This window comes from Rhinolophus sinicus, chromosome 16 (assembly GCF_057876585.1).
Source record: "Rhinolophus sinicus isolate RSI-liver-muscle chromosome 16, RSI-T2T, whole genome shotgun sequence".
Classification (NCBI taxonomy): Eukaryota; Metazoa; Chordata; class Mammalia; order Chiroptera; family Rhinolophidae; genus Rhinolophus; species Rhinolophus sinicus.
The window spans coordinates 188,468,213-188,482,103 of record NC_142516.1 but is presented as its reverse complement, the minus strand read 5'-3'; the positions used below and the strand labels follow the sequence as shown (position 1 = coordinate 188,482,103).

Below are 13,891 nucleotides of genomic sequence, written 5' to 3'. Positions count from 1 at the left end.
AAATGCTGGTCACATCCAAGACTAGAGACCTATTCTCATCTCCTGCACTGTCAAGTTCAAGTATTCCTACTCGGTCACACACATATCTGAACATACCCTTCAGGCCCATCTCCTTTCTCAAAGCTCCTCGAACAGACAAACGAAAATGCCTTTCAATTAGGCTCTCTTGTTTGATGCAGGAAAGTCTCTTTGATGTTTTTCTACATAGCATATTATAATACAAGCATAAAATTAGGGAATTTCACAGATGTAGAAAACTTTGGGAAAGAATGTTTCTTGGCTGTCATCTGGTTCTCTTCTCAGTTTAGAGATGAGGAAATTGAGATTCAGGGAGGAAGTCACCTGAAAAGACATCGCCAGTTATTGGTAGAACTGATGCCAGACAGGGCTAGTCTTCCTCTCCAGAATCTGTAGTCCTACTGTGCTTGTGTCCGAAGTAGGCATTTATCCTTGCCAAGGAGACGGCAGTGTCCTGGGCCTCAGCTCCAGGCTGGTCCTGGGCGGGAAACTTGGAGGGCCTCAGCCTGTGCCTGGAGAGCCAAGAGGAGAAGGGCAGTGAGGAGGGCGAGGGTCCTCATGGCTGAGAATCACCTGGATGTCAGTGCTCAGATGGGAAAGCAGGAGCGGGGTGGGCGGGGAGGGCAGAGTCAGCCATGTTTACAGGTCAGATGGAGGAGGCAGAGACACACAGCACGGTAACAGAAGCTGTGCATTTGGCTGGGATGGGCCAAGGCCCCCATCGCCCTCAAAGCCTCTTTGATGCCCTTCTGTTTCAGCAGCTTTCATCGGCACGAGTCTGTGTGTTTAGTGTCCGCGCTGGTTTCAAGTTGATCATGACGATAAGGACCCTGGTATATTTTCCATTTCCCATCTGCTCGAATATTTACCTTTTCAGATTCAAAAAAGAGAAGAAACAATGCTTTCATTTAGTAAGTTCAGGGAATCCATGCCTCTTCTTTTTGAAGATGGGCCCTGCTAGTCTCTAGAGGCCTAGACCCTGGGACCAGACCTGTTGTCCAAAGGAGTCAAGGGTGAGTCATGCAGGATTCAGGAGCTTCATGGTCCTGTGAGGGAGCTTTGGAAGTTCGGGGGTGGGTAGGCTCCTGTGGGGACAATGTGGACAGAACAATGACATAGGCTCAGGTGGAATGAGCATCGTGAGACACGAGGGAAAGAGCTGGTCAAACTAAAGCCAAAGGACAGCTCTACTTCAAGAATCCAGTGTGACCTAAACACATCATGCAAAATGCTTACCAGTCACATCTCTTCAGTTGGAGACCTACCACCAACAGGGATGTTTCTGCACCCCCTCCTCGGAAATCTTTGATTTCTTTTTTAATTAAAGAAAAAATTCATGCAGAAGAACAAAATTCAAAAGCAGAGTAATGAGTGACCAGTAGTGATCTCCCATATCCCTTCATCCTTTCTGAGGAGACACCAGTGTTACCATATAACCCTGGAACTTGCTTTAGTCACCTCACGCTTCACCTGAAGTGTCCTTACGTCAACACACGTGGAACTGCAGCCTTATCTTTAATAGCTTTATATGATCCCTGTGTTTTTATGTCACCATTTAACTATTTTGTTATTGCTAGGGCATCGTTGAGTTGTTTCAGTTTGGTTATTTCTAACCGTTTGCAGTTACAAGCGTAACTGCAATGACAATCTTTTTATATGTATCACCTTGCTCATAAGTGACTACATCTTTTAGGAATTGCTGGGTCGAAGAACATCACTTTTACATTTTACAGACATTCCTTCCGCAGTCACCAAAGTGTATAAGCCCGACTGCTCTCCACGCACAATGGAATGTGTTTACAAGGCCCCGTGATTCCCCTGCCTCCTGCCTGTGAACTGGGCAGTGATGTGCGTCTCTGAAAACAATTGGTGTTCCAGACTCTCCTGCAGCTCAGAGCGGCCAGTAAACAGAGTTCTGACCAATAAAATATAAACCCTGGGAGGGGCATCCTTTTAAAACTATAAAATATATTCTTGTTACTGCTTCACATTTTTTTGTCATGCTATTGTTTTATACTTGTCTCCCTATTTCTGCGTGGATGAGGGAGCAGCCCAACTTGCAGCGGCTGTATCTTGACCACGAAGAGGACACATGCTTTATAAGGACGATGGAACAGGAAGATGAGCAATGCTGCTCCCTGAGGCAATAGCTGAGCCACACCCTCCTTCTGGACTGTCCACATTCAGATGCATGTGACTTGGGAAAAACACACTCCTAGCTTTTAATAGCCGTTGCTGGCTAGGGTTTCTAGTGTTTGCCTGAAAGCAGTCTGATACCTGGACTGTGAGGTTTTTTGCTCTTTCCCAATCTGATAGGTAAGGATTAGAATCCCAGGGTAGGCCTGGTTTCAGTTCTCTCATGAATCAGGGTCAACATGTTTTCATGTCTATGTAGTACCTGCATTTATTGTCTCTGAAACGTCATTTCTTTTTGGGCCTGTTTTGGGAAATGGAATTGTTGGCCAATTTATTTCTATTGATCTGTAGGGGCCAGTTATACATTCAGGAATTTAGCTCTTTGTTCCAAGTACTGCAAATCATTTCCAGAGTTTGTCGTTTCTCTTTTGGCTTTTTTTTTTCCCATGCAGATACTTTGGATTTTTGTGTACTCTTTTAGTTTTTTTGGTAATTTCTGAGTTTTGTGTCTTTCTCACTAAAATTTGTAAAGCTTAGTCTTCCACGTGTTAGTGCTTTGATGGTCCAGTGGTGGAAGTGGAGAGGGGCTCACGGGGCTTGTTAGTAAAAGTCAAAAATAAAACTGTTTCTGATTCTCAGCCTTTTCAGGCAAAACATTCTCAAAATAGAAGTGACCTCAGGGCCGAGATCCAATGGAAGATACTACCAGTACAACATACATAGTTTCAGAGTAGACCTCAAGGCCCTGGCGGTTAGAACATTTGTGGCCACCTTGACAAAGGTAAAGGATGGGCATAGAGCTGCAGATCTTCTAGAAACAAGACTTCTGGGATTCTCACTGGCTTCACAGCGCCCTAACTTTCAGCTCAGAAGTGAAGTACCTGTCTCTGGAAGAGGTGTGGGTGACTTTTGTCCAATAGAGCGGATCATCATTTATAGCAGGAAGACGCCTGCTATAAACAAAGTTTTTAAAGAAATCATATAAAACTGGACTGAGGTAGATGGAACAGCACAACATGAGGAAAGAGGCATTGGATGGCCCATGTCCTACAGGCAGAACCTACATAGCTGAGTAAGTTCAGCGGATGCAAACTCAGGTCTTTTTTTTTTTTAATGAAAAAAGGGGGAAGTGGACCAAAAAAGTGTGTTATGGACAACATGAGGTTTTATGTGAATTTCGGCAACGTTAGAGTCACTGAGGAGGATGAAAGCACCAATATTTGTTTGAGGGTTTGCGGTAGGTCTTGTTTATGAAATCAGTCCAATTCCTTTTCATTTATGACAATACATTACTCAACTGACTTCTTATCCTATGTTTCCAGATGACAATACAGGACATGTTATTGCATAAGTGTCATATGCTTATCATATCTTTGGGGACAGCCACACCCATGTGTTAATTAAAGGGTTCCATGGGACCAATATAACACGGGGGCTTCAAAGGAAAATGTATGATTGAGAACTATTGAATTCTATTAAAATTAGTAGGGTTTATTATAATTTGTAGACTCAATCTCTTTCAAGAGAGATAGTTGAGACCAACTCCTTCATTGGACTTGGATTGATTAACCATTTGGGGCTCAAACTGGGACCATTTCTTTCACTGGTCATTGGACTTCAGCATCCACCCGTACTGACCAGCTGCTGGCCTCCCCCTCTCTCTGCTTATTATTTGAGGTCACTGCTACTGTGTAGTGTATTCTGTTCTAGGTATAGTTTTTAGATTTTCCTTGCTCATGGCACACTGAAATGTTAATTTACCCTATCTTGTTCATAAGCAACGAAAAAATATCTATAACTAACATGCCTGCTTAGAATAAGAAAATTATCTCCATAGATCAATGCCCTCCCACTTCTGAAAATTGAGTAACAGGTAACAGACCATTGGATCCATCCTTCCTTTGAGTCAACAAAATATTTTGGTACACTCCATAGAAACTGCCCTCTTTTGGGTAGCATCAGGAATGGATTGAATTCTGTAGTTGAAATTATTGCAGCTGACAGTTATATTTTGCTGCTTGTGCTATTACCCCAATGGGGCATCACTGGGTGCAAAGGCCAATTAAACTATTGTAGACCATTCAGGACAGAATTCTGTATGCGCGTGAACCACACCCATAAACCATGTGAAAAGGAAATAAAAATAAATCAATCAAAAACCTGAACACTGAGTTTAATGCTTGAAGTTTATTTTGGAGACAGAAACAAGAAAAAGTACAAGGATGAAAGTGTAAATGCTTCCAGGTCTTCCAGTGGAATCTCCGACTGTTTTGGATCTCAGTCTGCAAAGCTCAGCGACAGCAAAAATAGTATTGGGTGCCATCTACCATACAGGTCCCAGTGGAAAGGTTAGGATAACGGCAGGGTTTGGGTCTGCAGCGGCAGAGCTTTGCTCTGTGAAGGCCTGTGGAAGGAAGAGGAGGGTCAGACAGAGTGAGGAAGGGGAGACGGAGGAGAGAGCCAGCCTCTTTGACATCTTCTAAGAGGCCATGGATCGTCTGACAGGGGACAATACCAGCTATGTTAGTGTGGAAAGGTCTCACGTTTTGGTCATAAACCACAAGAAATCTTACTGGCAATGGCCGGGCTTGCAGGGCCATCATTTTTCTCTGATACCAGTTGATCACGTACATGCTTTTTTCCTGCGCCCACCCCTACAATCCACCTCTCAAACGCAGGGGTACCAGTCCTCACCCGACCTCATCCACACACCCCCTTTGAGTCCAGACGCCAGGCCCCCTCTATCAAGCCCGTCTAATGGGCTGCAGACCCCAATAGCCCGTTGGCTGGTCTCTCACCTGAGGCACCTTGAACGAGGCGATTAGCTCCTCCAAAGGAGATGGCCACGTCCCGGCCTTCCGCCCCGGGCTGGTTCTGTTCCTCGGCCTCAAGCTGGTCCTGGTCCAGGGCCTCAGGCAGATCTTGGGCAGGAACCTGATCGTCTGTCTCTCGGAGGGCCTTGGCCTGGGCCTGGACGGCCAAGAGGAGAAGGGCCGCGGCGAGGAGGGCGAGGGTCCTCATGGCTGAGAGTCACCTGGAGGTCAAGGTCTGGATCTGAGAGCCATTGGGCATCACAGGGAGTCAGCCGTATTTATAGAAGGATTGGAGGAAAGAGGGCACTGCCCTCAGTGCGTGACTGGGTGAGCGCAGGTGGCCTGTCCCACATCCTCCTGTCGCCCAGAGTCCCTTTGATGTTCCTCTGATGTCGCTGCTTCCCTTTCATAGCACGCGTGTGTTTGCTTGGTGTCCATGTTTGTTCTTCGTATGTGATGATTGATGCCTGTGGATAAGCTTCAAGGACCGTGATAAGCTTCCCTGTTTCTCATCTGCCTGAATATTTACCAGTGAAAATGTGTGCATGTGTGTCCTAGGGCATCTAAGCCATCACGAGATGCTTGTAAAACTCCTTAAAACATGGTTAAAAAAGGGCAATAACCATATGGGCATAAAATTTCTCACTTGCAACACTAGATGCCAGATGGCTTTTTTCACACTTCTGAGGGCAAATGACCTGGATGTAGAATTCAGTACAGAAGTAATTTGTAATTCACAGTCGTAGGGACAAATGGTATGTTTTTGGATGTTTGTAGACTCAGAAAATTTGCTATACATGAATTCCTTTTGAACAGCATTGCTCAAGGACACCCTCTGTTAAAATTACAAAAGGATGCAAATATGAAGACACGAGAGGGAAGAGAGAGACCTGAGAAAACACTCAGTACAACTTATTTATAGTTTTTCAATTAACTGTCCATGAATGGTTGATAAAAGCAATTGAGTTTATATACCACATATCAGTGAAATCACAAAAACAACAAAAGAACAAGACAAACAAATGAGAAACAGAAACTCATAGACACAGACAATAGTTTAGTGGTTACCAGAGGGTAAGGGGGGTGGGGGGTGGGAGATGAGGGTAAGGGGGATCGAATATATGGTGATGGAAGGAGAACTGACTCTGGGTGGTGAACACACAATGGGATTTATAGATGATGTGATACAGAATTGTACACCTGAAATCTATGTAACTTTACTAACAATTGTCACCCCAGTAAATTTAAAAAATAAATTAAAAAAAAAAAAAAAAGAAGAAGAAGAAGAAAAAAAGCAATTGAGGCAAGTTGTGTTCCAGTTTTAATCTTCCTCATATGGAGACTGCCATGCACCGGGTCACCCAGGGCCCTCATTTATTGGAGAGAATTTTATCTTCAGCCTCTTTTTATCCTTCCTCAGTTGAAAATTACTTGGGTGAGTGGAATATCTAAAAAGAGAAATGGATGGTTTCAAACATCACCTTCTGGCCCCAGTGGAACAGGCAGAGCTTAGCTTTGTCTGTGAAGCAGAATGTGTTGTAAGCCAGTTTGTCTGCTGTCTTCCAGGACCCACTCAACCAGCTAGCTGCTCAGCCTGGGACACTGGCTGCCCCTGCCGCCTGGTCCCTTTACCTGTGCTTTTTTCTGGGAGACATAGTTCTAGAAAATTCTACTGGTATCTTGAGAAATGATTGCATTTTTCTGATGTGTTTTTATACAATAATTTGTAATGAAATGCCTTTCCTTTTGCCGTTCTTTTTTTCTATAGCAGGTCATTCATTATCTATTATCATCCTGACTTGACATTGCATAAGTGTCATATGCTTATCATATCTTTGGGGACACCCTCACTGCATGTTAATTAAAGGGGTCCATGGGGCCGATGTAACCCCAGGGCTTCAGAGGAAGATGTAGGATTGGGAACTACTGACGAAGAGCACTGCCCCCTGTAGGAAAGGAGGTCTTTCCATGAGAAGGAGGAGTGTTAGGATCATATGACAGTCGGGCTCACAATGATTATTACAGTTGCTAATACAAAGAGTGTCTACATGAGAGTGAAGTCAATTTAATGAAAGCAGAGCTGAATGATTAATTAGACAGACTGTTAGATAAATGGGTAGATAATAGATAAAGAGCCTGCTAGCTAGACGGATAGATAATAGATCGATCGATAGATGATAAATAAAGATAGATACATGATAGACTGCTAGATCGATAGATAGATGGATGGATAGATGGATAGATAGATAATAGATGGAGAAATAGACAATAGATGGATGAATGGATGCTGCGTGAGGAGAGAGAGAGAGAGAGAGAGAGAGAGAGAGAGAGAGAGAGAGACAGAGAGACAGAGAGACAGAGAGACAGAGAGAGAAAGAGAGAGAGATACTGTCCTTCAGGATCATTTGTGCATTCATACAATTTTTTTCTTTCTTTTTTTAATTAAACATTATTGATGTGACCGTTGTTAGTAAAGTTACATAGATTTCAGGTGTACAATTCTGTATTACATCATCTATAAATCCCATTGTGTGTTCACCACCCAGAGTCAGTTCTCCTTCCATCACCATATATCTGATCCCCCTTACCCTCATCTCCCACCCCCACCCCCTTTACCCTCTGGTAACCACTAAACTATTGTCTGTGTCTATAAGTTTTGGTTTCTTCATTTGTTTGTCTTGTTCTTTTGTTATTTTCAGTTTTATATACCACATATCAGTGAAATCATATGGTTCTCTACTTTTTCTGTCTGACTTATTTTGCTTAGCATTATAATCTCAAGATCCATCCATGTTGTCGCAAATGGCACTATTTCAGCTATTCTTATAGCAGAACAGTATTCCATTGGGTATATAGACCATACCTTCTTTACCCGCTCATCTATCGAAGGACACTTTGGTTGTTTCCATGTCTTGGCCACCGTAAATAAAGCTGCAATGAACACTGGAGCATATATATATTTATGGATAAATGTTTTCAGATTTTTTTGTAGATACTCAGGAGAGTGATTGCTGGATCATATGGTAATTCTATAAAATCCCGATGGCATTCTTTTTTTTAAAGAACAAAAAATCATGAGATTTGTATGGAACCACAAAAGACCCAGAATAGCTGAAGTAATCCTAAAAAAAAAAAAAAAGACCATTTATGGAGGTAGCACACTCCCTGATTTCAGCTTGTACTACAGGGCAACAAGAATCAACGCAGCATGGTATCGATAGAGAAAGAGACACACAGAAGAATGGAATAGAATTGAGAGCCTAGAAATAAACCCACGTAAATATGGACCGATAAATTTCAACAAAGAAGCCAAACACATACAATGGAGAAACGACAGCATTTATACAATTTTGTGTCTGAGGCCAGTATTACTCTTTGAATTCCCCACATTTCACGGTCATTATTTTGTTCAAAACAGTTTTATTCAGAAATCTCTTGTTGGCATTTATATTAGTCCCAACTGATACACACATCAAACATCAAAAACGCTGAAACAGAAAGTTTGTTGAAAGTATTTACTTGGGACGAGGAGAAGACCTCCAGGACCAGAGAAGAAGGTAACCACTGCTCCCTTCCAGGTCTTCACACAGAATCTTAAATTCCTTGTCTGTAGGTTGAAGAAGCTGAGAGACAGCGACGCCTATAATAAATAAATCCGCTGGGAGTGGAGGCACCTGAGAGGCGCTCCCGGGACAGGCAGGGTGCTTTTCTGCAGTCGGAAGACCTGCTTATCCATCGTGGAGGAGCAGGGAGCGTCAGTCATGTGTCCAGGTGCCAGCGATTTTAAAGTTTGAGTTAGAGTCGGTACATCCATAGGTCAAATGAGAGCTGGCAGCAATGCTCTTTGCCAGGAGGACAAATGAGTTCTGCCTGATGATGCCTGCCAGAGAGGACCTTATCCACCTGAGCTCCATGCTGTGACACACTCGGCCTCCTTGCCCCGACACCCATATACACACTCACACACTGGCACTGCTGGCCTGTTGCCCTGCCTCCAAATGTCTCCTGAAATAGACTAATTCCTGGTGTAGGGGTCGGGAGCTATGGCCCATGGACCAAACGGCCACTCCGAATCCTTCTGCAAAGTAAAGTTCTATTGGAGCTCAGCCAGAACCATCATTTCCTAGTGCCTATGGCTGCTTTCCGGCCTCAGGGTCTTTCCCACATGTCATGGTGTCCAAGCCTATGGGAAAAGAAGATCCTTACAGACAGGTGAGGCCATATTTCAGTTTTCATGTGAAGAGAACTAGAAGCCCTGGGAAATTAAATGAGGAAGCCACAGGGCCGTCACTGGTTGTCAATCCTGAAACCAGAACACAGGCTCTGGTTTCCTCTTTATTATAACGATGCTGACATCTCTCACCTGAAGCCTCTGGAGTAGAGTTTTATCTTCCGCAGAAGAGATCGCAGCACCTTGGTCCTGTGTCCAGTTCCCTCTGGACAGGGACTCGGGACGCAACCTCACCAGCTTTCTCTGTATTAGATTTTACACAGTTTGGAGGTGGTGGTGTCCAGAGCTTGAGACCATGGGCTTTGGAGTCAATAGACCCGACTGAAGACCAGGTCACCACCTGCCCATCTCCCTTCTTCACCTCTCAAAGCTAGATGATCCTCTCTCTCCTCCCTCAGGGCGGGCACGGGAGGCAGTAGTGTGATGCCTGACGCAGTGAAGCGATGAGTGGGTGTTAACGGGGATCGGCATTTCTTCGTGATCTAAGATGGCCTGAATCACACGTTCTACAAGTTCATCCAAATACTGCAGAGCTAAACCACTGTCACATGACACTGCGTGTAGATAGAAGACAGATGTGAAGTTTCAGACACATGAAGTGTGGAAAAAGGAGTGACCGAGAATCGGGTGGATAAAACATTTTATTACCGCCTCTGAAGAACGGAAACAAGGTCACACTGGGAAGAGTTAGAAGATTGAGCAGTAAAATTGAAGATCCAGTATGATGGTTAACTTGATGTGTCTGCTTGGCTAGGTCCCAGTGCCCAAGTACTTGATCAAACGTTATTCTGGATGCTTTTGTAGGGTGTGTTTTGAAAGGGGTTAATAGGTAAATCAGTAGATTGGAAAGCAGATTGTCCTCTGTGTTGTGGGTGGGTCTCATCCAATCAGTTGAAGGTCTGAAGAGAACAAACAATGGCCTCCCCTGGGCAAGAGGGAATTCTGTCAGCAGACTGGGTTCAGACTTGAACTGTAACATTGGCTCTTGTCTGGGTCTCCAGGCTGATGACCTGCCCTGAATATTTGGGACTTGCCAGCCTTTGTAATCACTATTCCTTAAAATAAGTGTCTTTGATTAGACACGTCCTTTTGGTTCTGTTTCTCTGAAGAACCCTGATTCATGCACCCAGTTTAGACAGACACTATCGATTTGTGTGGCTGTCTGAATTTTCTTCAGCAGTTCAGGTCTGCTGACTCTTGACCAGGGAAAGGCACTTGGTGTCTGTGGAAGATCATTCTAAGCTGAGTCAGTTGTTTTTGTAGTAAAAATAGTTTCTCTTATTATGTCATAGTACTCTTTAATATCTGCCTTTTATAGAAATTTGATTGCAGAGACCTGCCTTTCTGACACAAATAGTGTTAATGTTTTACCCAACAGTAAGTGTACAAGCGGATGTCTCATCATTGCGATGTATTGCCTTGGTTCACTGGCATTATTAGGAACATATTAATTTTTGCAAGAAGTCTATTGAGGTTAGTAGGGTTTGTAATAATTAGTAGACTCAGTCTCTTGAAAGAGAGAGAATTGAGACCAACTCCTTCATTGGACTTCGGAATAATCAACACTTTGGGGGACAACGGGGTTTTGATTTCACTGGTCATGGGGCATCACCGACCAGCCATACTGACCATCTCGTTGACTCCTCTTCTCTGGTTACTATCTGAGACCGTCGATACCAGTGAGGATATGCTGTTTTTGGTATAGTTCTTAGCTTTTCCTTGTTTGTGGCACACTGAAGTATTAGTTCACACTATCTTTGTTGATACAGCTGTGAGTAAAAAATTATATACCTGACATGTCTGCTTACAATAAGAAAAATATCTCCAGATATTAATATACTCCCAATTCTTAATATTACAAAACAAGTAACATAGCCCATGGATACATGATTCCTTTGAGTGTAGAACACTTATTGTACATTCCATAGAAACTGCCCTCTTTTGGGTAGCATCAGGAATGGATTGAATTTTGTGGGTTGAAAGTGTTGTAGTTGAAAGTTATGTCCATTTTGCTGCTTGTGTTATTGCTGTGTGTTGCCCGAATTGTGCATCACGGGACGGGAGGACTGGTTAAACTAATGTAGACCGTTCAGGACAGAATGCTCGATGCACATGAACCACACCCATAAGCCATATCAAAAGGGAAAAAGAAACCTGAACACTGGGTTTAATGCTTGAAGTTTATTTTGGAGACAGAAACAAGAAAAGGTACAAGGATGAAAGTGTAAATGCTTCCAGGTTTTCCAGTGGAATCTCCGACTGTTTTGGATCTCAGTCTGCAAAGCTCAGCGACAGCAATAATAGTATCGGGTGCCATCTAAGGTACAGGTCCCAGTGGAAAAGTTAGGAAAACGGCAGGGATTGCGTCTGCAGCGACAGGACTTTGCTCTGTGAAGGCCTGTGGAAGGAAGAGAAGGGTCAGACAGAGTGAGGAAGGGGAGACGGAGGAGAGAGCCAGCCTCTTTGACATCTTCTAAGAGGCCATGGATCGTCTGACAGGGGACAATACCAGCTATGTTAGTGTGGAAAGGTCTCACGTTTTGGTCATAAACCACAAGAAATCTTACTGGCAATCGCTGGGCTTGCAGGGCCATCATTTTTCTCTGATACCAGTTGATCACGTACATGCTTTTTTCCTGCGCCCACCCCTACAATCCACCTCTCAAACGCAGGGGTACCAGTCCTCACCCGACCTCATCCACACACCCGCTTTGAGTCCAGACGCCAGGCCCCCTCTATCAAGCCCGTCTAATGGGCTGCAGACCCCAATAGCCTGTTGGCTGGTCTCTCACCTGAGGCACCTTGAACGAGGCGATTAGCTCCTCCAAAGGAGATGGCCACGTCCCGGCCTTCCGCCCCGGGCTGGTTCTGTTCCTCGGCCTCAAGCTGGTCCTGGTCCAGGGCCTCAGGCAGATCTTGGGCAGGAACCTGATCGTCTGTCTCTCGGAGGGCCTTGGCCTGGGCCTGGACGACCAAGAGGAGAAGGGCCGCGGCGAGGAGGGCGAGGGTCCTCATGGCTGAGAGTCACCTGGAGGTCAAGGTCTGGATCTGAGAGCGACTGGGCATCACAGGGAGTCAGCCGTATTTATAGAAGGATTGGAGGAAAGAGGGCACTGCCCTCAGTGCGTGACTGGGTGAGCGCAGGTGGCCTGTCCCACATCCTCCTGTCGCCCAGAGTCCCTTTGATGTTCCTCTGATGTCGCTGCTTCCCTTTCATAGCACGCGTGTGTTTGCTTGGGGTCCATGTTTGTTCTTCGTATGTGATGATTGATGCCTGTGGATAAGCTTCAAGGAACGTGATAAGCTTCCCTGTTTCTCATCTGCCTGAATATTTACCAGTGAAAATGTGTGCATGTGTGTCCTAGGGCATCTAAGCCATCACGAGATGCTTGTAAAACTCCTTAAAACATGGTTAAAAAAGGGCAATAACCATATGGGCATAAAATTTCTCACTTGCAACACTAGATGCCAGATGGCTTTTTTCACACTTCTGAGGGCAAATGACCTGGATGTAGAATGCAGTACAGACGTAATTTGTAATTCACAGTCGTAGGGACAAATGGTATGTTTTTGGATGTTTGTAGACTCAGAAAATTTGCTATACATGAATTCCTTTTGAACAGCATTGCTCAAGGACACCCTCTGTTAAAATTACAAAAGGATGCAAATATGAAGACACGAGAGGGAAGAGAGAGACCTGAGAAAACACTCAGTACAACTTATTTATAGTTTTTCAATTAACTGTCCATGAATGGTTGATAAAAGCAATTGAGTTTATATACCACATATCAGTGAAATCACAAAAACAACAAAAGAACAAGACAAACAAATGAGAAACAGAAACTCATAGACACAGACAATAGTTGAGTGGTTACCAGAGGGTAAGGGGGGTGGGGGGTGGGAGATGAGGGTAAGGGGGATCGAATATATGGTGATGGAAGGAGAACTGACTCTGGGTGGTAAACACACAATGGGATTTATAGATGATGTGATACAGAATTGTACACCTGAAATCTATGTAACTTTACTAACAATTGTCACCCCGGTAAATTTAAAAAATAAATTTAAAAAAAAAAAGAAGAAGAAGAAGAAGAAAAAAAGCAATTGAGGCAAGTTGTGTTCCAGTTTTAATCTTCCTCATGGAGACTGCCATGCACCGGGTCACCCAGGGCCCTCATTTATTGGAGAGAATTTTATCTTCAGCCTCTTTTTATCCTTCCTCAGTTGAAAATTATTTGGGTGAGTGGAATATCTAAAAAGACAAATGGATGGTTTCAAACATCACCTTCTGGCCCCAGTGGAACAGGCAGAGCTTAGCTTTGTCTGTGAAGCAGAATGTGTTGTAAGCCAGTTTGTCTGCTGTCTTCCAGGACCCACTCAACCAGCTAGCTGCTCAGCCTGGGACACTGGGTGCCCCTGCCGTCTGGTCCCTTTACCTGTGCTTTTTTCTGGGAGACCTATTTCTAGAAACTTCTACCGGTATCTTGAGAAATGATTGCATTTTTCTGATGTGTTTTTATACAATAATTTGTAATAAAATGCCTTCCCTTTTGCCGTTCTTTTTTTCTTTTTTTCTATAGCAGGTCATTCATTATCTATTATCATCCTGACTTGACATTGCATAAGTGTCATATGCTTATCATATCTTTGGGGACACCCTCACCGCATTCTAATTAAAGGGGTCCATGGGGCC

The 13,891-nt window shown here is 44.0% G+C and overlaps 1 long non-coding RNA gene across 1 annotated transcript; it reads right to left on the bottom strand.

The window, feature by feature from the left end:
- Window positions 1-4,322: 4,322 nt before the first annotated feature.
- Window positions 4,323-5,488, bottom strand: LOC148755138 (uncharacterized). The gene is made up of 2 exons (XR_016019272.1): window positions 4,953-5,488; window positions 4,323-4,558 (listed from the first exon to the last, which is right to left on the bottom strand). It is a non-coding gene; the product is annotated as an uncharacterized LOC148755138 (long non-coding RNA).
- Window positions 5,489-13,891: the final 8,403 nt, after the last annotated feature.